General features: G+C 45.8%; 2 protein-coding genes and 1 non-coding gene across 3 annotated transcripts in view; 2 read left to right on the top strand and 1 right to left on the bottom strand.

Moving 5' to 3' along the window:
- Window positions 1-26,177, top strand: part of LOC144482316 (uncharacterized) — a 233,002-nt gene that overhangs the window by 67,081 nt on the left and 139,744 nt on the right. The gene's annotated exons all lie outside the window — the stretch shown is intronic.
- Window positions 1-26,177, bottom strand: part of LOC144482317 (uncharacterized) — a 474,174-nt gene that overhangs the window by 364,184 nt on the left and 83,813 nt on the right. The gene's annotated exons all lie outside the window — the stretch shown is intronic.
- Window positions 13,502-13,573, top strand: trnag-ucc (transfer RNA glycine (anticodon UCC)). Its single transcript has one exon. It is a non-coding gene; the product is annotated as a tRNA-Gly (tRNA).

Genomic DNA, 26,177 nt, shown 5'->3' with positions numbered 1-26,177 from the left:
GGTAGTGGAAGCAGATACGGTGGTGAATTTTAAGGGGCGTCTTGACAAGTACATGAATGAGATGGGAATGCAGGGATATGGTCCCCGGAAAGGTGGAGGGTTTCAGTTAAGTCGGGCAGCATGGTCGGTGCAGGCTTGGAGGGCCGAAGGGCCTGTTCTTTTGCTGTAATTTTCTTTGTCCTTTGTTTTTTATTCTTTGTTCTATGATTCTACATTCTGCATTCTCTCCTTTCCTTCTCTATGAACGGTATGCTTTGTCTCCACAGCGCACAAGAAAAATACTTTTCACTGTATACTAATACATGTGACAAGAAGAAATCAAATCAAATTAAATAAAACAATGATGAGAAGTCCTACATGCCATTCTTTGCGCCACAGATCCGCAGCTGCAGCACTCATACTGCCGCAGAGTGATCAGAGCAGAAAGTGGATCTTGCTGAAATAATAGGCCAATCCCAATTGGTTTCAGTTCAACATTTACGCAAACGAGCAAATAAACACGACACGTCCTGATAGGGAAAGGGTATCGTGGGGAAAAAAATCCGCCGTGGGGGCGGGGGGGGGGGGGGGGCGGGGGGGGGCGGGGGGTGGGTGGCGGTGGGGTGGTGGATCCTGTTTTTGTGGTCTACATTGGGACAAACAACGTTATCTCTGTGAAATCGATTCTAAACATGAAATGTTCACTGATTTCTCATGATTAACTATAATCCTCTTTTACTAACATTGGCAAGACTAGGAAAAAGGACTAGGTTGGGGATTATCAGGAACGAGAAAATAAATTTAAGAACAGGTCCTCAAGGGTTATAATCTCTGGATTATTACCCGAGCCACATAAAGATTGGTATCGGGGTCATTGGCATAATGTAAGATTCACTGGACTGAAGCCTGGGGCTGATCATAGGTTCAAGGTGACGGGGGTGGGGGGGGAGGGGGGGGGCTGTGGGGGAGGTTTAACACGGGTATCAGAAGGACGTATTTTACGCAGAGGGTTGTGGGGGCCTGGAATGCGCTGTCGGGCAAGGTGGTGGAGGCGGACACACTGGGAACGTTTAAGACTTATCGAGATAGCCACATGAATGGAGTGGGAATGGAGGGATACAAAAGAATGGTCTAGTTTGGACCAGGGAGCGGCGCGGGCTTGGAGGGCCGAAGGGCCTGTTCCTATGCTGTATTGTTCTTTGTTCTTTGTTCTTTTTTCTTTGTTGCGAGGAGTGATTAGACAAATGAGGGCCTTTTTCTCTTGGGTTTGATTGCGTTTTTCACGATGTGATGGTGGGGGTCAATGGAACATAGAACAGTACAGCACAGAACAGGCCCTTCGGCCCACGATGTTGTGCCGAGCTTTATCTGAAACCAAAATCAAGCTATCCCACTCCCTATCATCCTGGTGTGCTCCATGTGCCTATCCAATAACTGCTTAACTGTTCCTAAAGTGTCTGATTCCACTATCACTGCAGGCAGTCCATTCCACACCCCAACCACTCTCTGCGTAAAAAACCTACCTCTGATATCCTTCCTATATCTCCCACCACGAACCCTATAGTTATGCCCCCTTGTAATAGCTCCATCCACCCGAGGAAATAGTCTTTGAACGTTCACTCTATCTATCCCCTTCATCATTTTATAAACCTCTATTAAGTCTCCCCCAGCCTCCTCCGCTCCAGAGAGAACAGCCCTAGCTCCCTCAACCTTTCCTCATAAGACCTACCCTCCAAATCAGGCAGCATCCTGGTAAATCTCCTCTGCATTCTTTCCAGCGCTTCCACATCCTTCTTTATAGTGAGGTGACCAGAACTGCGCACAATATTGCAAATGTGGTCTCACCAAGGTCCTGTACAGTTGCAGCATAACCCCACGGCTCTTAAACTCCAACCCCCTGTTAATAAAAGCTAACACACTATAGGCCTTCTTCACAGCTCTATCCACTTGAGTGGCAACCTTTAGAGATCTGTGGATATGGACCCCAAGATCTCTCTGTTCCTCCACAGTCTTCAGAACCTTACATTTGACCCTGTAATCCACATTAAAATTAGTCCGAACAAAATGAATCACCTCACATTTATCAGGTTTAAACTCCATTTGCCATTTTTCAGCCCAGCTTTCCATCCTATCTATGTCTCTTTGCAGCCTACAACAGCCCTCCACCTCATCCACTACTCCACCAATCTTGGTGTCATCAGCAAATTTACTGATCCACCCTTCAGCCCCCTCCTCTGTCCCTTTCTTCAGCCCTATCCCTGTAGCCCTCTAAATTCATCACTTTCAAACATGTATCCAGCTCTCTTTTCAAACCTCCTGTTGAATCCGTCTCCACCACTCTCCCAGGCAGCGCATTCCAAATCCCAACTACTCTCTGAGTAAAGAGAGTTACTCTCTTTATTCTCTCTGTGGACAGCTGGAAGCAGTCTTTTTCCCCAGTATTTGTGGCTATGACTCATCTTCATCCCCTCACCCTGCAGTATAAATATCTCCCACTTTCTATGCCTTGCAGCCTTGACAAAGGGTTGTCTGGACTCAAAACGGCAGCTCTTTTCTCTCCTTACAGTTGCTGCCATACCTGCTGCGATTTTCCAGCATTTTCTCTTTTGGTCGCTGAGTAAAGAGATTTCTCCTCCTCTCACTCCCAGCTCTCTCGCTGACCTTCTTGAAATTGTGACCAAGGCATTTTATTCATACGTTAGGAACAAAAGGGTTGTCAGGGAAAAAATCGGATCTCTCGGGGACAAAAGTGGGGAATTATGCTTAGAGCCCAAAGAAGTAGAGGAGATCCTAAATGAATACTTGGCGTCAGTATTCACAAAGGAGAAGGATGTGTTGACAGGGAGTGTCTCGGAGGGGAGTGTTGACCCGTTAGAGAAAATCTCCATTACAAGGGAGGAAGTGTTAGGTTTTTTAGGGAATATAAAGACTGGCAAATCCCCAGGGCCAGATGGAATCTATCCAAGGCTGCTCAGGGAGACGAGAGATGAAATCGCTGGGCCTCTGACCCAAATCTTTGTCTCGTCACTGGACACAGGTGAGGTCCCAGAGGATTGGAGGACAGCTAATGTGATCCCGTTATTTAAGAAGGGTAGGAAGTATAACAAGGGAAATTATAGGCCGGTGAGCTTGACGTCCGTGGTAGGGAAGTTGTTGGAGAGGATTCTTCCAGATAGGATGGATGCGCATTTAGTAAGGAATAAACTCATTAACGATAGTCAGCATGGTTTTGTGAGAGGGAGGTCATGCCTCAATAACCTGTTTTTTGAAGAAGTGACTAGAATGGTTGACGAGGGAAGGGCCGTGGATGTCGTCTATATGGACTTTAGCAAAGTGTTTGACAAAGTCCCTCATGGTCGGTTGGTGCAAAAGGTTGGATCTCATGGGATAGAGGGGGAGGTGGCTAGAGGGGCGGAGAACTGGCTTGGTCACAGAAGACAGAGGGTGGTAGTGGAAGGGTCTTTTTCCGGCTGGATGCCTGTGACTAATGGTGTTCCGCAGGGCTTTGTATTGGGGCCTCTGCTGTTTGTGATTTATATAAACGATCTGGAAGAATGTGTAACTGGAGTGATCAGTAAGTTTGCGGACGACACGAAAACGGCTGGACTTGCAGATAGTGAGGAACATTGTCGGAGGCTACAGAAGGATATAGATAGGCTGGAAATTTGGGCAAAGAAATGGCAGATGGAGTTCAATCCAGATAACTGCGAAGTGATGCATTTTGGTAGAACTAACATAGGGGGGAGCTATACGATAAATGGCAGAACCATAAAGGGTGTAGATACGCAGACGGACCTGGGTGTGCAAGTCCACAGATCCTTGAAGGTGACGTCACAGGTGGAGAAGGTAGTGAATAAGGCATATGGCATGCTTGCCTTTATAGGACGGAGCATACAGTATAAAAGTTGGGGTCTGATGTTGCAGTTGTATAGAACGTTGTTTTGGCGGCGTTGGGAATACTGCGCCCAGTTCTGGTCGCCACACTACCAGAAGGACGTGGAGGCTTCAGAGAGAGTGCAGAGGAGCTTTACCAGGATGTTGCCTGTTATGGAAGGGCTTAGTTATGAGGAGAGATTGGGTAAACTGGGGTTGTTCTCACTGGAAAGACGGAGGATGAGGGTTGACCTAATAGAGGTGTATAAAATTATGAAAGGCATAGATAGGGTGAACGGTGGGAAGCTTTTTCCCAGATCGGTGGTGACGTTCACGAGGGGTCATAGGTTCAAGGTGAGGGAGAGGGGTGGGGAGAGGTTTAACACGGATATCAGAAGGACGTATTTTCCACAGAGGGTGGTGGGGGCCTGGAATGCGCTGCCGGGCAAGGTGGTGGAGGCGGACGCACTGGGAACTTATCTAGATAGCGACATGAACGGAGTGGGAATGGAGGGATACAAAAGAATGGTCTAGTTTGGACCGGGAGCGGTGCGGGCTTGGAGGGCCGAAGGGCCTGTTCCTGTGCTGTATTGTTCTTTGTTCTTTGTGACTCCAAGTCACTGACATCCCACCTAGTGGAAAAAAAATATCCTTCTTTCCCCTGTCAAAAGGGATCAGTGCTGGGTCCATTGTTGTTTGTCATCTATATCAATGATATGGATGATAATGTGGTCAATTGGATCAGCAAATTTGCTGATGATACCAAGATTGGAGGTGCAGTGGACAGTGAGGAAGGTTTTCAAAGCATGCAGAGGGATTTGGACCAGCTCGAAAAATGAACTGAAAAATGGCAGATGGAGTTTAATGCAGACAAGTGTGAGGTATTGCACTTGGGAAGGACAAACCAAGGTAGAACATACAAGGTAAATGGTCGGACACTGAAGAGTGCCGTAGAACAGAGGGATCTGGGAATACAGATACATAATTCCCTAAAAGTGGCGTCACAGGTAGATAGAGTCGTAAAGAGTGCTTTTGCTAATTTGGCCTTTATAAATCAAAGTATTGAGTATAAGAGTTAGAATGTTATGGTGAGGCTGTATAAGACATTGGTGAGGCCGAATTTAGAGTATTGTGTGCAGTTTTGGTCACCTAATTACAGGAAGGATATTAATAAGGTTGAAAGAGTGCAGAGAAGGTTTACAAGGATGTTGCCGGGACTTGAGAAACTGTGTTACAGAGAAAGGTTGAATAGGTTAGGACTTTATTCCCTGGGGCGTAGAAGAATGAGGGGAGATTTGATAGAGGTGTATAAAATCATGATGGGTATAGATAGAGTGAATGCAAGCAGGCTTTTTCCACTGAGGCGAGGGGAGAAAAAAACTTGAGGACATGGGTTAAGGGTGAAAGGAGAAAAGTTTAAAGGGAATATTAGAGGGGGCTTCTTCACACAGAGAGTGGTGGGAGTGTGGAATGAGCTGCCAGATGAAGTGGTGAATGCGGGCTCACTTCTAACATTTAAGAAAAACCTGGACAGGTACATGGATGAGAGGGGTGTGGAGGGATATGGTCCAAGTGCAGGTCAGTGGGACGAGGCACAAAACTGGTTTGGCACAGCCAAGAAGGGCCAAAAGGCCTTTTTCTGTGCTGTAATGTTCTATCGTTCTAAAATTGTTCATAATTCTAAACACCTCAATAAGGTCACCACTTAATCTTCCTTGCTCCAAGGAGAATAAGTTCAATTTCTCGAATCTTTCCTTGTATATAAAATTCCTCATTTCTGAAATCATGTTTGATGTTTGATGATGTTTGAGATGACATCATCTCACGTGAGAACACCATCCACCAGGTACACGGTACATGCACTTGCAACTCGGCCAATGTTGTCTCCCTGATACGCTGCAGGAAAGGATGTCCCGAGGCATGGTACATTGGGGAGACTATGCAGACGCTATGACAACGGATGAATGAACGCCGCTCGACAATCATCAGGCATGAGTGTTCTCTTCCTGTTGGGGAACACTTCAGCAGTCTCATGCATTCGGCCTCTGATCTTCGGGTAAGCGTTCTCCAAGGCGGCCTTCACGACAACGCAGAGTTGCTGAGCAGAAACTGATCGCCAAGTTCTGCACACATGAGCTCGGCTTCAACTGGGATTTTGGGTTCACGTCACACTGTCTGTAACCCCCATGACTTGCCTGGGCTTGCAAAATCTCACTAACTGTCCTGGCTGGAGACAATACACATCTCTTTAACCTGTGCTTAACCCTCTCTCCACTCACACACTGTCTGGACCTTTAAGACTTGATTACGTGTAAAGACTCACATTCAAACCATTATTTTCTAAATTGAGTTTGTGTCTTTATATGCCCTGTCTGTGAACAGAACTCCCACTCACCTGATGAAGGGGCACCGCTCCGAAAGCTTGTGGCTTGTGCTACCAAATAAATCTGTTGGACTTTAACCTGGTGTTGTGAGACTTCTTACTGAAATCAATGACTGCAGAAACTAGGGGGCTGTTCAGACAACACAGTTAAACAGTTCAAAAACAATTCGCATCGCTGCTCCAAATGAAGTGTTAAATTCGGTGATTCCCGCACCGTAACATATGCAAAGCAAACATGCATCTCAAACACTGAACAGCCTATCCCAGCTGCCATTCCCAGGTCACTGCTGTGTCTGTGAAGCGGGTGAGTAGCTTTTAAAAGAGCCTTTGTTGTGTGTTCAGTAGCAGTGTAGAGGATCAGAAGGACCTTGGGGTCCGGGTCCATAGGACTCTTAAATCGGCCTCGCAGGTGGAGGATGCGGTCAAGAAGGCGTACGGCGTACTGGCCTTCATTAATCGAGGGATTGAGTTTAGGAGTCGGGAGATAATGCTGCAGCTTTATAGGACCCTGGTTAGACCCCACTTGGAGTACTGCGCGCAGTTCTGGTCACCTCATTACAGGAAAGATGTTGAAGCCATTGAAAGGGTGCAGAGGAGATTTACAAGGATGTTGCCTGGATTGGGGGGCATGCCTTATGAGGATAGGTTGAGGGAGCTTGGTCTCTTCTCCCTGGAGAGACGAAGGATGAGAGGTGACCTGATAGAGGTTTACAAGATGTTGAGAGGTCTGGATAGGGTAGACTCTCAGAGGCTACTTCCAAGGGCTGAAATGGTTGCTACGAGAGGACACAGGTTTAAGGTGCTGGGGGGTAGGTACAGAGGAGATGTCAGGGGTAAGTTTTTCACTCAGAGGGTGGTGGGTGAGTGGAATCGGCTGACGTCGGTGGTGGTGGAGGCAAACTCGTTGGGGTCTTTTAAGAGACTTCTGGATGAGTACATGGGATTTAATGGGATTGAGAGCTATAGATAGGCCTAGAGGTGGGGATGTGATCGGCGCAACTTGTGGGCCGAAGGGCCTGTTTGTGCTGTGGCTTTCTATGTTCGATGTTCTAAAGGGGCGAGTTGCTCAGCCGCCAAATCCATAGAGAGTGCGGCCCTGGCGTTTCAGAGCGTACACCACATCCATGGCAGTGACCGCCTTGTGCTTGGCATGTTCAGTGTCGGTGACCGCATCCCTGATCACATTCTCCAGGAAAACCTTTAGCTCCCCGCGAGTCTCCTCATAGATCAAACCCGAGATCCGCTTGACACCGCCACGGCGAGCCAGGCGGCGGATTGCTGGCTTGGTGATGTCCTGGATATTATCACGAAGCACTTTGCGGTGCCGCTTTGCGCCGCCTTTACCCAGTCCTTTGCCTCCTTTCCCTCTGCCAGACATGATGATTCTTCACTCAGATCTCTGCACAATATGAGAGAGGAACTCTTTCGGGCTCCTTTTATACAGCCCGCCTCGACCTGACTGAGAAAGGCGGAGTGAGAGCAGAGAGGGGAGGAGACAGAGTGAAGATTAAACACAGAGCGGGAGAGAGGAGAGAGCCGGACTGACACACACAGAACGGCCCCTGATCTTTCAGCTCCACCTCCAATTTCTGCAACCTCCAATTTCAACCCGTTTATTAACAATGGAAGCAAAACACAGCTCCCCACACAAACCCTTCCAGAGCCATCCTTCACACACAAGAGTTTCCACAAACCCGGAGCTTTGAAACATGGAATCAAAACAGAAAATGCTGCAAATAATCAGCAGCTCCGGCAGCTTTTGTGAAGAGAGAGAGAGACAGAGTTAACGTTTCGAGTCGTGACTTTGTCATTTTGTGTTTTTAAACCTGGTCCTGTTATAATTCCCACTTAGTAATATTTCGAACGAAACACAGTCTATTCCATCACAAGAATCTTTCTCAGTAACATCGTCATCCACATCCACTTCCAGCTGTTTACAAAAACCTTATTGCGGCTGTCTGAGGCAATCTCCTCTGTTAAAATTAAGGGAGACAGGGTGGCCGAGCGGTCTAAGTTGCTGTGTTCAGGTTGCAGTCTCCTTTCGAGGCGTGGGTTCAAATCCCACTCCTGATATTGACTTTGGGGCGGCACAGTGGCTCCCATTGCTACCTCACAGCGCAAGGGACCTGTGTTCAATTCTCAGCTTGGGTCACTGCCCTGTGTGGAGATCACACATTCCCCCTGCGTGGGCTTCCTCTGGGTGCTCCAGTTTCCTCCCACACTCCAAAGATATGTGAGTTCGATTGATGGGCCATGCTAAATTGCCCCGGAGAATCAGGAGGTTATTTGGATATATAAATAGGGTTATGGGGATAGACCTGGGTAGGATTCCCGTTGGTGCAGACTCGAGGGGGCGAACGGCCACTGTCTGGATTCCAAGGAAGATGGAAAGAAGTGTTTCGCCGCCAGTGTAGATTCATCCTGAATCTACCAGACATCTTTATAATGAGAGAAAGTGGCGATTGAACAAATGTGAAATTCAAATGAAAATCAGCGTCTGCAGTGTTTTGCTTTAGTCGGAATTTGAAATGATCTCTATTGAGAATGAGCCGGGCCGCGGGACAGGAACCATTTTCTTGCGGGATCAGCTCCTTCCTGAGAGATGTGGGTGGCTCTGAGAAGAGCCTTTGGGTTCAGAGGTTTACAATTTGCTCGGGTTGTTTCATTTCTTTCCTGACGCTTTCTTCGCTTTTGCTGCTTTCACTTTGGGTTTGGCTTTCGATTTAGTCACTTTTTTGACAGACTTTCCGCCCGTCACCTTCTTCACAGGAGACTTTTTCTTCAGGGCTGCTTTCTTCACCGCCTTTTTTGCAGTTGCCGCCTTCTTGCTGCTTGTTTTCTTCACTGTTGATTTCTTCACTGGAATGTTCTTTGCTGCCGGTTTCTTTGCTGCGGGTTTCTTGGCTGCGGGTTTCTTTGTTGTCACCTTCTTGGCCGCTGTTTTCTTTACTAAAGATTTCTTGGCTGTTGGTTTCTTCATCTTCTTTCCCATTTTCCCCGGCCTTTCCTTCTTAGCGAGTTTGAAGGAGCCGGAGGCGCCCTGTCCCTTTGTCTGCACCAGAGAGCCTTTCTCCACCTTCCTCTTGATAGTTAACCTGATCTGGGAGACGCGCTTCCCCACATCCACTCCACTGCCAGCCAAAGCTTTCTTTATCGCGGCCAGGGACATCCCCTTGCGATCGCTGCAACCCGCCACAACATTGAGGATCTGCTCGCCGAACTTGGGACTAGCTGCCGCAGACCGGGGAGCCGCCGCCTTCTTCCTGGGAGATTTGCCTTGAGCGGCAGCGGCTGGAGGACCCGTTTCGGCGGCTACAGTTTCTATCCTATCAGAGAGTGTGTGGAAAATGTGTGTGAGAATCATAGAACATAGAACAGTACAGCACAGAACAGGCCCTTCGGACCACGATGTTGTGCCGAGCTTTGTCTGAAACCAAGATCAAGCTATCCCACTCCCTCTCATCCTGGTGTGCTCCATGTGTCTATACAATAACTGCTTAAACGTTCCTAAAGTGTCTGACTCCACTATCACTGCAGGCAGTCCATTCCACAACCCAACCACTCTCTGCGTAAAGAACCTACCTCTGATATCCTTCCTATATCTCCCACCACGAACCCTATAGTTACGCCCCCTTGTAATAGCTCCATCCACCCGAGGAAATAGTCTTTGAACATTCACTCTATCTATCCCCTTCATCATTTTATAAACCTCTATTAAGTCTCCTCTCAACCTCCTCCGCTCCAGAGAGAACAGCCCTAGCTCCCTCAACCTTTCCTCATAAGACCTACCCTCCAAACCAGGCAGCATCCTGGTAAATCTCCTCTGCACTCTTTCCAGCGCTTCCACGTCCTTCTTATAGTGAGGTGACCAGAACTGCACACAATATTCCAAATGTGGTCTCACCAAGGCCCTGTACAGTTGCAGCATAACCCCACGGCTCTTAAACTCCAACCCCCTGTTAATAAAAGCTAACACACTATAGGCCTTCTTCACAGCTCTATCCACTTGAGTGGCAACCTTTAGAGATCTGTGGATATGGACCCCAAGATCTCACTGTTCCTCCACAGTCTTCAGAACCCTTCCTTTGAACCTGTAATCCACATTTAAATTAGTCCTACCAAAATGAATCACCTCACATTTATCAGGGTTAAACTCCATTTGCCATTTTTCAGCCCAGCTTTGCATCCTATCTATGTCTCTTTGCAGCCTACAACAGCCCTCCACCTCATCCACTACTCCACCAATCTTGGTGTCATCAGCAAATTTACTGATGCACCCTTCAGCCCCCTCCTCCAAGTCATCAGTAAAAATCACAAAGAGCAGAGGACCAAGCACTGATCCCTGTGGCACTCCGCGAGCAACCTGCCTCCAATCCGAAAATTTTCCATCGACCACCACCCTCTGTCTTCGATCAGACAGCCAGTTACCTATCCAATCGGCCAACTTTCCATCTATCCCACACCTCCTCACTTTCGTCATAAGCCGACCATGGGGGACCTTATCAAACGCCTTACTAAAATCTATGTATATGACATCAACTGCCCTACCTTCATCAACACACTTAGTTACCTCCTCAAAAAATTCTATGAAATTTGTGAGGCACGACTTGCCCTTCACGAATCCATGCTGACTATCCTGGATTAATCCGCATCTTTCTAAATGGTCGTAAATCCCATCCCTAAGGACCTTTTCCATCAATTTACCAACCACCGAAGTAAGACTAACCGGTCTATAATTACCAGGGTCATTTCTATTACCTTTCTTAAACAGAGGAACAACATTCGCCATTCTCCAGTCCTCTGGCACTATCCCCGTGGACAGCGAGGACCCAAAGATCAAAGCCAAAGGCTCTGCAATCTCATCCCTTGCCTCCCAAAGAATCCTAGGATATATTTCAGCAGGCCCAGGGGACTTATCGTCCTTCGGTTCATTCAAAACTGCCAGGACATCCTCCCTCCGAACATCTATTTCCTCCAGCCTATTAGCCTGTAACACCTTCTCTTCCTCAAAAACGTGGCCCCTCTCCTTGGTGAACACTGAAGAAAAGTATTCATTCATCACCTCGCCTATCTTTACTGACTCCATACACAAGTTCCCACTACTGTCCTTGACCGTCCCTAACCTCACCCTGGTCATTCTTTTATTCCTCACATAAGAGTAAAAAGCCTTGGGGTTTTCCTTGATCCGACCCGCCAAGGACTTCTCATGTCCCCTCCTAGCTCTCCTAAGCCCCTTTTTCAGCTCATTCCTTGCTAACTTGTAACCCTCAATCGAGCCATCTGAACCTTGTTTCCTCATCCCTACATCAGCTTCCCTCTTCCTTTTCACAAGACATTCCACCTCTTTCGTGAACCATGGTTCCCTCACTCGGCCATTTCCTCCCTGCCGGACAGGGACATACCTATCAAGGACACCCAGTATTTGTTCCTTGAAAAAGTTCCACTTTTCATTAATTCCTTTCTCTGACAGTTTCTGTTCCCAACTTATGCCCCCTAATTCTTGCCTAATAGCATCATAATTACCTCTCCCCCAATTGTAAACCTTGCCCTGCCGTACAACCCTATCCCTCTCCATTGCAATAACAAAAGACACCGAATTGTGGTCACTATCTCCAAAGTGCTCTCCCACAACCAAATCTAACACTTGGCCCGGTTCATTTCCCAGTCCCAAATCCAATGTGGCCTCACCTCTTGTCGGCCAATCAGAACTGAATCCGAAATGAACCCAGTGGTGGCGGCACAGAGCAACTTAAAGGCAGAGAGCGGACGGAGCAGAGACAAGCTGCAGTCAGCTCCCGGCACCTCCAGCCTCTCTGTGTTTCTCTCTCCTCACAAACTCTCCCATTGCAATGAAATTCCGCCTCTCCAGAGATCCAGCTCTCATCCTTCATGTCTCTGACACACGAATGTTTGCTGTTGAAAAGGTTTCACTCGAACTGAGGACTACATTTTCCACTGAAACCCATTTTACTGCTGCACTGATCGCGCTCTCACATGCGATCGCTGACATGTTCTCTACTTTTCCACTGAAATCCTTAATTTAGTGAAACAATTGCTTTGAAATCTAACTTTGGGGCTCAGCAGGGGGTTTAGCGGGTATCTTTGATTGAAAAATCATTTTATTTTACACAAGAGAGACTCGGAGATCTCATGATCAGAACAGACACACAAACACAGTTGGATTAGTCTGACTCGCCCGTCCCTTCCATACACTCTCTCTTACACAATATTCACATCTACACATTCACAGGACAAAACATTTACCAACTGTATGGTCCCAGGACGGAATTTCTCCTCCTTCCGGCCTTTGCTCCGGATTCCAGGGGGTTATTTATAGTTTTTCACCTCAGTAACTGTTAAACACTCTGAGGCCCGCTCCCCACAGATTGTCTTTGAATTCATTCATGGAATGTAGGTGTCGCTGTCTGGGTCAGCATTTGTTGCCCATCCCTAATTGCCCTTGGGAAGGTGGTGGTGAGCTGCCTTCTGGAACCGCTGCAGTCCATGTGGTGCAGGACCATATCTGTTCACCAGATTCCGTGGCCAAGTCGATCCTTTTTTTTTTCAGTTATTACAATGATTGCAGACAGCCCTATGTTTGTTTAGTTTGTACTATGAAAGTACAAATTATCTGCTCTCGGAGTCTCCAGATTTCCTGTTTTATTTGTTTCTCCTGCACTGACAGGCAACAGTAAATCACAACCTCAACAACCAGTGACAGCCAGTTAAATAATCATCCCACACTCGCTGATAATGGAGTTTCTGAGAGTGACAGACAGTTTCTGACCATCCTCCGATTGGCCCTGGAGGAAACCAGATTCACTGTCAAGAGCTGACCTTTCGCACTGAGAGAGTGGCAGAGCCAAGTGTGTGATGGTGGTGACTGTGCGAGCATTTGACCAAGGGTCAGTTCCTGACCATCACAATGGTGATTTATTTAATTCGCTATCACAGGTCACAACAGTAGGTGGGCACTCCTGAAATAAAATTCACTAAAGATTCTCATCATCACTGTGTTTCTAATGGAAAATCCAGCTTCAATTTGCTTTCAGTTGTTTAAATGAAAGAACATGCCTCAAAACTAATCAATTAGTTCCCAGTCAGAAACAATAATAAAACGGCGGCTGAAGCTGTCCAGAAAAACAAGACAAGACAGGTTCAGTTTACAAACTGTGCAATGGACACACCTCGTGCCTGACAATATCAGCAAATAAGGTAGTTCTGTAATAATAACTGATTAAAATAACATTTGTTTAAGTAGATTGAGCGATGGTGGTATAGTGGTGAGCATAGCTGCTTTCCAAGCAATTAACCCGGGTTCGATTCCCGGCCATCGCAGTGATAATTTATTTAGAACCTTATCCACGGCCTCATGTGTTTTAAACCGAGTGGACAAAAACAGTGCGAACACAACATTTGACAGGAATTAAATAGAGATTTCTCTTTTTCAATTTTTGTTCGGACGTAATTCGTTTCTGATGAAAAAATATTGAAATATCCCTGACCGAATAAATTAGTTCTCAGTCAAAGACAAAGATACAAAGTAAAGGTTGAGCAACACATTTCAGCTCATACACTGTGCTCTGCACAATCATGGTGCCTGATGAAGTGAATATAAATGCTACTGAGGTGGTTATATTATCCTCACGAATATGCAGCTGCGATAACCAAGTGGTTAGGGCGTTCAACTCGAAATCGACTGGGCTTTCCCCGCGCAGGTTTGAACCCTGCTCACAGCGATTATGATTGGAAGTATTTACTTCGGCTGCTTCAGGCAGCCACAGAGTCGCAAATCCAAGTGAATTGTTGGCATGCAGTATTTGGGTCTCTGTCATGCTTTCAGCTGCATGGCTTCGGGTCAGGTGCAGGAAGGTGAGTTTGGAAAGGACATCTGGGTATCCTCAGACTCGATGTGGAGATGCCGGCGTTGGACTGGGGTAAACACAGTAAGAAGTTTAACAACACCAGGTTAAAGTCCAACAGGTTTATTTGGTAGCAAAAGCCACACAAGCTCTCGAAAGCTTGTGTGGCTTTTGCTACCAAATAAACCTGTTGGACTTTAACCTGGTGTTGTTAAACTTCTTACTGTGTTTATCCTCAGACTGCCATGGACAAGATAGGCCGAATGGGTCCCCTCTGTGCTGTTACTTTTCTCTGGTTTTTTCTCTGGTTCCATGAGAAATATCATAACGTGAGCAGAATGAAAATAATCAGCATCAGGGGCACAAGGACAAAACAAGGTCTCATATCAGAGGAAGATTCTTATGTAATGACACACAGAGCACAAGAAATACATTTCATCAGAATACATTGAATGATTGAGAATTTCAAAATGCTGGTTAGATGATATGACATCGTGTTCATTCAAACACATTGCAACAAGCTGGTCATTACTGGGCGTTCTGTGTTCCTGGTTATAACAGTTTGAGAATGGAAGGAGCAGGTTCACATCTGCACATTGACAGGGTCAAACTGTGTCTCAGATTGACAGCTCCCAGGACAGGCTTTCCTCTCCTCTCGCACTGTGCTGTGGATTCTCAGGGATTAGTTGGAGTTTCCCAGCTCAGTAAGGGTTAAAGCCTTTGAGGCTGGCAATGCTCACAGTGTCTGCTCCCCAGATTCAGCGGGCTGCAGCCAATCAGAGCTGTGCCTGATTTAACCCAGAACTGGTTGAAATGATGATATTGTTCACAAGCTGAATTCTATTTGATCAGATGAAGATACAGATTGTGTGCACTCAGTCACTAAACAACAATATCCCGCCTTCACATAGAGTGGATGAGAGGGGGTGGAGGGATAGACAGAGACAGTTTGAGTTCGGGCAGCGTGAGACACAGACAGCCAGACAGCCAGACAATGTCTCAGTGACAGAAATCCTTGTAAATTTCCACTTTCCAGAAATATTCTCTTGGGGAGACAGAAGCTGCGGTCTCAGCTCTCACATTATTAATGCCACACTCAGGAACAGTGCTGCATTTTGACAGAAGAGATGGGGAGAGGCAAAAGAAACTGAATGGTCCAGTTCTAAAGAGTGTGCAGGCTCAGAGTGTCCTGAGGTTCAGAGAGATCTTTGAACGCGAGAGATTTTAAGAGAGTCATTAGAAAAGTGGATGGCATCCTTGGCTTCACAAATGAAAGCACTGAGTATCCCTTGGATCCCTCATACTCCACAGTCCAGAAAGATGCCAGCCGGCCCATCGTGTCTGCACTGACTCTCTGAAAGAACATCTTTCGTGCATTTTTACGATGGCTAACCCCTTAACCTGCACATTTTGGGACACTAAGGGGCAATTTATCATATCTAATCCATTTAATCTGCTCAGCATTGGACTGTGAGAAGAAATTAGAGCACACAGAGAAAATCCATGCAGACACAGGGACAACATGTTAACTCCACACTGATGCTGTGAGGCAGTAGTGCTAACCACTGTGCCACCGTGCCAATGGAACTTTAACAATCGAATTCCCTTCTCAATGCCTCACTTGAAGCTGCATCACCACATTGTCAGACAATGCATCCCAGAGCTGAACTACTCGCTGTGGGAAAGGGTTTTCTCATTATGCTTCAATCACTAACAAAGGGTTTCATATGATACAACCCTTAGTAAACTGGGTCTGTATTCTCTGTGATTCAGAAGCATGAGAGGCAAAACATTAAAACATACACGATTCTGAAGGGGTTTGATTTTGTGGACATTGGGAAATTGTTAAAGCAGGTTCAGTGTAAGGATCAGATCATTAAGGACTGAAATGAGAATAAATTTTTGCACTCACTGCGTTGTGATCCTTTGACATGCTCCATTATTTATACACTAGGGATGGCACAGTGGTTCGCATTGCTGCCTCTAAGCGCCCGGTACCCAGGTTCAATTCCACCGTGGGTGATTGTCTGCGTGGAGCTTGCATGTCCTCCCCATGTTTGTTTCCTCCCAAGCTCCGAATGTCAGATGGATATGCAATACTAAATTGCCCCTTCGTATCACAAATGTATTGGTTCTGGGGGATTAGCGGGATAAATATGTGGGGTTATGTTAGTGCAGACTTGATGGCTCAAATGGCTTCCATCTGCACCATAGGGATTCTATGACAGTAAAGGCAGAAATAGACAAATTTATGTTGCTCAGAGAATTAAGTGAGTGAGGAGTAAAGTGGAGTTGAACCCCAAGATCTGAAACTCTATAAGCAGCTGGTATGCCCACATCTGGAGTCTGTATCCATAGTTTGGACTCCACACTTCCAGAAAGATATACAGCTGAAAGAGAGAGTGCAAAGACATGTTACCAGGAAAATGGAAGGCATGAGGGGAATACTTTATTGGGATTAAGAATTCTTGGATTGCATTCTTTCGAGAAGGCTGATTTCTGGTTTAGTTCAAGTTTGTAAATTGATACATTTTAATTTGACATGGAAATTTACTATGGCCTTACTACCCAAGGCTGAAATGTTCTTTATTCGCGGTTACTCGGGTATGTTGGGTGAGCGCGAGTATAAGCTGCAGAAATTTGGTTCAAGTCTTCATAGTCACAGTTTGTTTTCCTCACATAGAACTGTTGATATTTCAAATTCTTTGCCTGATTTTGTTGTGAATGCTGAAACTATAGTGACTTTGAGAAAACTTGTCAGAAACCTAGTGTGATTTCTATCTATGTAGATGTTGTTGCTGCTGTTCTTGTTTTTAATACTGTGACTGTGTTTTCACTGTCCGGCAATAAAGATAAATAAATAAATGAGTCATGATCGAATTGAATGGTGGAACAGAGTCAATGTGCCATGTGGTCAATGTCTCTTCTTAATTGCTGTGTTCTTGTTACTGGAAGAGACGGATCCATGGATACTGAGGGAAATAGGGGTGGAAATTGCAGAGGCAATGGGTAATTTTTTTCTAACCCAGCTAGTAATATGAGTGGTGCCAGAGGATTGGAGAATTGCAAATGGTAAACACACCTCTTCAGAAAAGGTTGTAAGAATCAGCATTTTATAAATAAAGGGGCACACAGCAAACTTGTGGGAACCTTTGGAGCTGATAGAATAAAAGGGACAGCAGCAACATGGATAGGAAACTGACTGAGTGACAGGGAACACAGCAGTGGGAAATGTTTTTAGTTGGAGTGGATCGGTTAAAATGGGATCCCAAGAGGGTTGGTGTTTGGAATCCTGCTCTTCCTGATACATTTTAGAGACATCGGCAATGCTGCACAGAGCACACATTCAAACTGTGGTAATTACACAGTACATGGCAGCATTGTGAACTGTGAGTGTTGTTTCTTAGGCAGCTTGTGGATTAGTCAGACAAGACCAATTTAAAGCAGAGAAGTGTGAAATGATTCATTTCAGTTGGCAGGAAAGGGAGACACAGGATAAAAATGGTACAATTGTAAAGGCAAGCAGGAGCAGAGGGACCTGCGGTTAAATGTGACACTAATAATTGCTCTCTGGGTGGCAGGTTGAGAGTGTGGTTACAAAAGTATTTGGTTTGGTGAGCTTTATCAGTAGGGGCACAGAGTACAAGAGCAAGCAAGTTTAGGGAAACCTGTATAAAACCCTGGTTTGGCCTCAGTTGGAGTATTGCACTCTGATCCGGACAGCAGAGTTTAGAAAGGATGTGAAGGATTAGCGAGGGCGCAATAAATCTCTGGGTATGGGTCCACGGATGCGGAAGTTCAATTACATCGGTAGATTGGAGAATTTGGATCTGTTCTCTTTGACAAAGAGAAGGTTGAAAGGAGATTTGATGGAGGTGTTCAGAATTGTGGAGGGAACTGGAAGGAGCTGACAGGGAGAAGCTTTCATGTCCCAATCTTCCTCTGTCAGGAAGTGTTCCCCAAACTGAACGGACAGGTCATTGTTCCCGGTTACACTTAGCTGGCAATGCTAAATTTTCTGAGTATTTGTATTAATATGAAACATTTAGGATAATTATACAAACACAATAAGTTATTCAGAGTAAAAAAGAAATATTAAAAGTGAAAATTCATGTTGACTTCCCTCTGCTGGGCTTTGTATCTTTCCAATATTGGCCAGTGGTCTGATTAATCTGACAGTACTTTTCCCAGTCGGCTGTGTAACGTGACTCGAATCCCGGCCTTCCAGGTTTTGAACTGCACAGCGAAGCATTTGAGGAAGTATTTTGTGACGTCATTTGTGTTCCAGTCCTCCTACCGTCTGGTGAGCTGATCTGACATCCATCCCAGAGTGGAGTCGCTGCACAGATTGCCTTAAAAATGGACTCTAAACTGAGGGAGTGACTGTGAATCTCGTCACCACTTCCATCCTGACTAATTTCCTCCACTTCAAACCGGAGTAGGAGACTTCACCAATGATTGAGGTCCCACCTTCGATCAATCGAGCATCCTGCCTTGCCTCACACCTTCTCTGGTCTCCAGCAGCGGTGATGTTCCAGGGGCTTGGTTACGCTGAATGCCCTGTCCGAGGGTCTCCTTGCTCCAAAGCTGCTGACTTTGATGTCTGTCAGCAAGTTGTTGAAACTTGGCTCCTCTTCGTCTCTGACTTCAGACCAATCGGGAACTTCCATCTTCCAAGCTTCTGGGGCTGGTTGAGCAGAAACAATAATAATTGAGCATTCTGCGGCATTTTTACATTCGAGCAGATTTCCCCGAGAGGCATTTCATTAAGCACCAGCTTTTTCACTTCATTAACAACTGTAAGAATTGCAATGCAATATATTGGTCCATTTATCGTCACAAAGGAGTTGGGATGTCTTGTTGAAGTTGTACAAGACATTGGTAAGGCCACACTAGGAATACTGTGTACAGTTCTGGTCACCCTATGATAGAAAGAATATGATTAAACTGGAAAGAGTGCCGAAAAGATTTACTAGGATGCTACCGGGACTTGATGGTTTGAGTTACAAGGAGAGACTGGATAGACTGGGACCTTTTTCTCTGGAGCGGAGGAGGCTGAGGGGTGATCTTATAGAGGGCTATAAAATAATGAGGGGCATAGATGAGGTAGATAGTCAACATCTTTTCCCAAAGGTAGGGGGGGTCTAAAAGTGGAGGGTATCGGTGACAGAGGAGAAACACAAAAGGGTCCAGATGGACAGTTTTTGCACACAGAGGATGGTGAGTGTCTGGAACGAGCTGCCAGAGGTAGTAGCAGATGCGGGGACAATTCTGTCTTTTAAAAAGCATTTAGACAGTTACATGGGTAAGGTTGGTATGGAGGGATATGGGCCAAATGCAGGTAATTGGGACTCGCTTATTGGTAAAAACAGGACAGCATGGACGAGTTGGGCCAAAGGTCCTGTTTCCAGCAGTAAATCTCCATTACTCTATGACTATGACTCTCGTCCCAATAATGCAGATTGTCACTATCATTGCTGTAAGTGGGAGGGGGACAATGCTCACTCACAGCATCTGTTTTCGGCATGAACAGCTGGCAGGTAGAACACCAAATCAATGGTAAACATTCTGTCAGCATCCAGTGAAACTGGGTAACTATGGTAACAGGTCGGTACATTGACAACACAGGACTCTGTGACAATAGCTTCCTACCCAACAGGGTGATGTCACCAGGATCCACAATTCCCCCAGTTTGGAGATTCCAGTCAGGAAGCAAGGAGCAAAGTGTAAGACACCAGAGAAAAGACAAGAGATTTTAATTTCTATCGAACCAATCATTTTCTCAGGATTTCCCAAAGGACAGCCAATGAAGGACCTCTTTATGAAGTCATAGAGTCAGAGAATTTTACAGCACAGAAAAAGGCCATTCAGCCCATCGTGTCTGCATTGGCCATCAGCACCTACCTATGTCCATTCGGCGGCACGGTGGCACAGTGGTTAGCACTGCTGCCTCACAGCGCCGAAGACCCGGGTTCAATTCCCGTCTCGGGTCACTGTTTGTGTGAAGTTTGCACATTCTCCCCGTGTCTTCAGGGGTTTTCTCCGGTTTTCTCCCACAGTCCAAAGATGTGGGGGTTGGGTTGATTCGCTTTGCGAAATTACTCCTCGTGCCACGGGGATTAGCAGGGTAAATATGTGAGGTGATAGCAACAGGGGCTGGTTGGATTGTGGTCGGTGCAGACTCGATGGGCCGAATGGCCTCGTTCTGCACTGGAGGTACTCTATGATTCTAATCCCATTTTTCAGCACTTGGCATAGACTCTCATATTCTACAGCATTGCAAATGTTAATTTCAATGTTGTGAGCGTTCATGTCTCTGCCACCCTTCCAGGCAGTGAGTTCCAGATTCCCACCACCCTCTGGGTGAAAATGTTTTTCCTCAAATCCCTCTAAATCTCCTGGCCCCTACGTTTATCCTATTCCCCCTGCCAAATGACCCCTCTACTAAGGTGAAAAGTTTATTTCTATCTACCCTCTCAATGTCCCTCCTAATTTTGTACACCTCGATGAGGATCCCGCCTCAGCCGTGGGATTTCCTTTATTTTGCCCGCCAGTGTTTTTTATAGCTCTTCGCTCTGCTAATTTATTTTCAAATTACATTCCCTGCACGTTCTATACTCCAGGGCATCCATTGTTTCAAGCCCCCTCTCTCTGCGATAATCTCCCAAGTTTTCCTGCTCCAATGCTATAAATCCCTCACCATCCAGGATTCTCTGAATGTTTTTGCTCCCACCTTCACCTTTATGGGAACATGTTGGCCCTGTACTCTCTCTATTTCCTTTTTGAATGATTCCCACTGCTCCTCACCATATATATAAATGACCTGGATGAGGGAACCAAGTATAACATTTCCACGTTTGCTGACGACATAAAACTGGGCAAAATTGTGAGTTGTGAGGGGGATGCAAGGAGGTTTCAAAGTGATTTAGACAAGTTGAGTGAGTGCTCAAATACATGGCAGATGCAGGACAATGCGGCTAAGTGTGAAGTTATACACTTTGGTGTGAAAAACAGAAAGGAAAGGATGAGAGGAGATCTGATTGAAACATACAAAATCCTAACAGGGCTGGACAGACCAGCTGCAGGAAGGATGTTTCACCCAGTTGGGGAATGTAGAACAAGGGGACACAGTCTTAGGATACTGGGTAGACCATTTAGGAATGAGACGGGGAAAGATTTCTTCACACAGAGGGTGGTGATCCTATGGAATTCTTTACCTCAGAAGCTGTGGCGACCAAGTCACTGAATGTCTTCAAGAAGGAGAGAGATTTTTTTTTAGATTTTAATGGCATCAAGGAGTATTGGGAAAAAAATGAGAATGTGGCATTGAGATAGAGGATCAGGTATGAGCACCTTCAGGACACAGAGAGAGGAACTAATGAGTGCAGAAATGAACCAGCCAGGGTCAGCACCTTGGGGAGAGGGGAAAGGCACCAGTGAGTTTGGAACTGAACCCACCCAGGGTCAGCACCTTCAGGGGATAGAGACGTAAATAATCTAAGACCTGTTTTCAAAAACAGAGGTAGAGAAGAAAGAGGGAACCAATGACCATTATCAAGCGTTTGGAAAGCAGTGATATAAAGAGTCAAAGTCAGTATGGATTTACAAAAGAGAAATCATGCTTGACAATACTACTGGAATTCTTTGATGTAACTAGTAGAGTTGACCAGGGAGAACCGGTGGATGTGGTTCATTTAGAGTTCCAGAAAACTTTGGACAAAATCTCACATAATGTTTTTACGTTTAAAGTTTATTTATTAGTTTCACAAGTAGGCTTACATTAACATTGCAATGAAGTTACTGTGAAAATCCCCTAGTCGCCATACTCCGGCACCTGTTCAGGAAGACTGAGGGAGAATTTAGCATGGCCAATACACCTAACCACAACATGTCTTTCAGACTGTGGGAGGAAACCGGAACACCCGGAGGAATCCCATGCAGAGACGGGGAGAATGTGCAGACTCACACAGACAGTGACCCAAGCTGGGAATCAAATCCGGTCCCTGGTGCTGTAAGGCAGCAGTGCTAACCATCGTGCCACCGGGCTGCCCTTCTACTATGTAAAGTTGAAGTGCATGGGATTGCGGGTAGCGTCTTGAGATGGATAGAAAACTGGTCAGCAGATAGGAAGCAAAGAGATGGCATGAATGGGTCCTTTTTCTAATTGGCAGTCAGTGATTAGTGGGGTACTGCAGGGATCTGTGCTAGGACCCCAACTATTCATATAATTTATTAATGATTTGGACGTGGTAAATAAATGTATTATCTCCAAATATGTAGATGATACAATAATGGGTGGGAGAGTGAGCTGTGAGGAGGATGCTGAGATCCTTCAGCGAGATTTGGACAGTCTGAGCCCACACATGTAGTATAATGTGGATAAATATGTGGTTACCCATTTAGTTATCCACTTTGGTAGCAAAAATGGCATGCAGATTATTATTTGAATGGGTGTAAATCGATGGAGGTGGATACTCAGCGAGACCTAGGTGTCCTTGTGCATCAGTCAGTAAAATCATGTTGAAGCTATACAAGATGGAAAATCATGTTGCAGGTATATAAGACTTTGGTTAGGCCACATTTGGAGTATTGTGTACAATTCTGAGTGCCACATTGGAGGAAGGATGTTGATGCATTGGAAAGGGTGCAGAAGAAATTTACCAGGATGTTGGAAAGAAAGGTTGAACAAACTTGGATTGTTTTCATTGGCGCGTCAGAGGATGATGGGGGACCTGATAGAGGTTTACAAGATTATGACAGGCTTGGTTGAGTAGATAGTCAGAGCCTTTTTCCCAGTGTCGAAAGGTGACTTACTCAGGGGCATAGGTTGCGAGTAGGAGAGGGAAAGTTTAAAAGAGATGTAAGGGGAACGTTTTTCACACAGAGGGTGGTGAATGCCTGGAACATGCTGCCGGAGGAAGTAGTGGAAGCAGATTCTATAATGTTCAAGAGACATCTGGATAGATACATGTATCGGCCGGGAACAGAGGGAAATGGACCACGCAGAGGCATGAAAATATTAGATTAGAGAGCTGCAATAATTCTTCGGAGGCAGAAGTCCCTTCACCAAAACCCCTTTATTTACAACTCTAACAGCAGTACACAGAGTGCTAACAGTTAGCAGTCTACCTCCGGGGGTGTCAAAGGAACTGACACTCCCGGTTAAGTACAAGGCAAAGACTCACTGATTGGCCGATCAATTGGATCCTTAGTCAAGGAATTCATACTCCAATAGGCCAACCTCAATGGCCCGATTGAAGTCATTATAAAGAGGCATCTGTGGTGGCACAGACTTGGTGGGCCAGAGGGCCTGTTCCTGTGCTGTTCTTTGTTTAGTCGCTGAAAGGAAGTTCGTAGGTACAGCAGGCAAAAAGAAGGCAAATCTTATGTTGGCCTTGAAAGCAAGAGGATTTGTGTATAGGAAAAGTGATGTTTTACTGCAATTGTACAGGGCAATGATGAGGCCACATCTGGAGTATTGTGTGCAGTTTTGGTGTCCTTATCTGAGGGAGGATGTCCTTGCTGCAGGGAGAGTGCAGCAAAGGTTTACCAGGTGGATTCCTGGGATGGCAAGTCTGTCATATGAGGAAAGATGAAGTCAGTTAGCATTATGTTCATTGGAACGAAAAGAGAAAACGCTGGTAAATCTCAGCAGGCCTGGCAACATCTGTAAGGAGAGAAAAGAGCTGACATTTCGAGTCCAGATGACCTTTTGTCAAAGCTAAAAGGCATAGAAAGTGGGAGATATTTATACTGCAGGGGGAAGGAATGAAAGATGAGTCATAGCCATAGAAACCAGGGAAAAAGACTGCTAAGAGCTGTCCACAGAGAGAATAAAGGGTGTGAATGTCCAAACGGCAGAGAAGCTTTTATCCTTATGTTCATTGGAGTTTAGAAGATTGAGAGGGTCTCATAGGAACGTATAAAATTCGAACAGGACTAGAAAGCGTAGATTCGGGAGGAATGTTACGGATATTCTTTGTGTAAGGTTAAGGGGAAAATTTTTCGGACTGAGGTAAGGAGAAATGTCTTCACCCAGAGAGTGTGAATCTGTGAAAATCGCTAATGCAGAAAGTAGTTGACGCCAAAATGTGTGATGTCAAGAAGGAATTAGATATCGCTCTTGGGGCTAAAGGGATCAAGGCATATGGGTGGAAGATGGGATCAGGAAAGAGAATTTGATCAGCCAGGATCATAATGAATGTTAGAGCAGGCTCGGTGGGCCTAATGGCGCCAAATGGCCTCCTTCTGTTTCTATTCGCTGTTTAAAGAGAACAAAGAAAAGTACAGCAAAAGAATAGGCCCTTCGGCCCTCCAAGCCCGTGCCGAACATGGTGCCCTAAGTAAACTGAAGAAAAAAGCTTCCGCCCTTACTCAGTCCGTATCTCTCTATTCCTTCCCTATTCATGTACCCATCCAGATGCCTGTTTTAACCACCTCCTGTGGCAGCCTGTTCCAGGCACTCACCACTCGCTGCCTGAAAAACCTCCCCCGCACATCTCCCTTAAACTTTACCCCTCTCACCTTGAACATGTGCCCACTTCCACCCTGGGAGAAAGCCTCTGCCTATTCAACCTGTCTATGCCTCTCACAATTATGAAGACCTCTATCAGGTCACCCTCAACCTCCGTCTTTTCAGTGAAAATAATCCCAGTTTATTCAACCTCTCCTCCTCGCCAACACCCTTGAGATCTTTCTATGTACGAGAGAGAGACCAGTCAGTGTGGAACTGAACCCACCCAGAATCATCACCTTCAAGGGAAGAGAGAGAGAAACTAGTGATTGTGGAGCTGAACCCAATCAAAGTCATTGCCTTCAGGAGAAAGGGAGAGGAACCAGTAGAATGGAACTCAGCCAGAGTCAGCACCTTCAGAGGAGATGCAATAGTGAGTATAGATAGATTAGATGACTGCATTGCTGCAGAGATGGTACAGGAGGGATGGCTTTAGATTCCTGGGGCATCGCGACCATTTCTGGCTGAGCTGGGACCTGTACAGGTTGGGCAGATTACATCTGAACAGGGACGGGACCAACATCCTCCCATGGAGCTTTGTTAGTGCTGTTGGGATGGATTTATACTAAACTGCTAAGGGGATGGAATCCTGACAGGTAGTGATAGGATCTTCTGTTTTGCCAAGTGGTCAGGGGCAGGAGGGAGTGACTGCAGCTGAGGCAGCTAAGAGGACTCAGAGGGCAGCTATGTCAGTTTCTGCAACTGTTCAAGAGCTCTGAGGTTCTTGCAGCTTCTTTGGATGAGAGTGGGGGCTACAGGGTGAATGAGCTGACTGACCTTGGCACTGCAGTACAGCATGCCATTCAAGTATTGGTAGAAGGGGTATAGTGAGGGGAAGTTACACTGTTCTCTGTAGAAAGGAGCGAGAATTCAGATGGCTGTGAGGGATAATTCAGAGTGTGAATATGAATCTGCAATTAAAAATCTAATTGTCGCTATTCATAAAATCGTATCTGGTTTACAAATGTCCTTTAGGGAAGGAAATCTGCTGGGCAGGAATGTGTTTGAATCATCAAGCCTAGAGGTAACAAAAGCATGGATGAGGGTTTCAGGTATGGGTGAGCTGAGGTATTACAAATAATGTGTGATGTTACACAGCTGGAAATAAGTGATCTTGGTGAAGGAACAGATATGTGGTCAGAATCTCATTTCTGAGTCCAATGAGGTCCCAAAGATTATGAGGGTTTGTTTCCACCTCAGACATTGACCAGTGGGAGAGATGGAGTCAGTGACTGGGAATGGAATTTGTGGTGGGAACTTTGGTCTTCCAAATATTTAATTGGGGGAATTCTCTGCTGAGCCAGTACTGGAGGTCAGAGAAGGAGTCTAATAAATTAATAACAGGGGATTGGTTGTGAGATGTGACGGTGAGGTAGAGCTGGGTGTTATCAGCATACACATGAAACCTACCATTGTGTTTTCAGATAATGTCACCAAGTGGTAAGGTCCAGATGAGAAATAGGAGGAAGCCACGGATAGATCCTTGGGGGATTTGGGTGATAACAGCACAGGAGTGGGAAGAGAAACCATTGCAGGTGATATTCTGCATATGAGCAGAAAGATAAGA

The sequence above is a fragment of the Mustelus asterias genome, unplaced genomic scaffold, assembly GCF_964213995.1.
Source record: "Mustelus asterias unplaced genomic scaffold, sMusAst1.hap1.1 HAP1_SCAFFOLD_35, whole genome shotgun sequence".
NCBI lineage: Eukaryota > Metazoa > Chordata > Chondrichthyes > Carcharhiniformes > Triakidae > Mustelus > Mustelus asterias.
The sequence above is the reverse complement of the archived record's forward strand: the minus strand, read 5'-3'. Positions and strand labels throughout refer to the sequence as shown.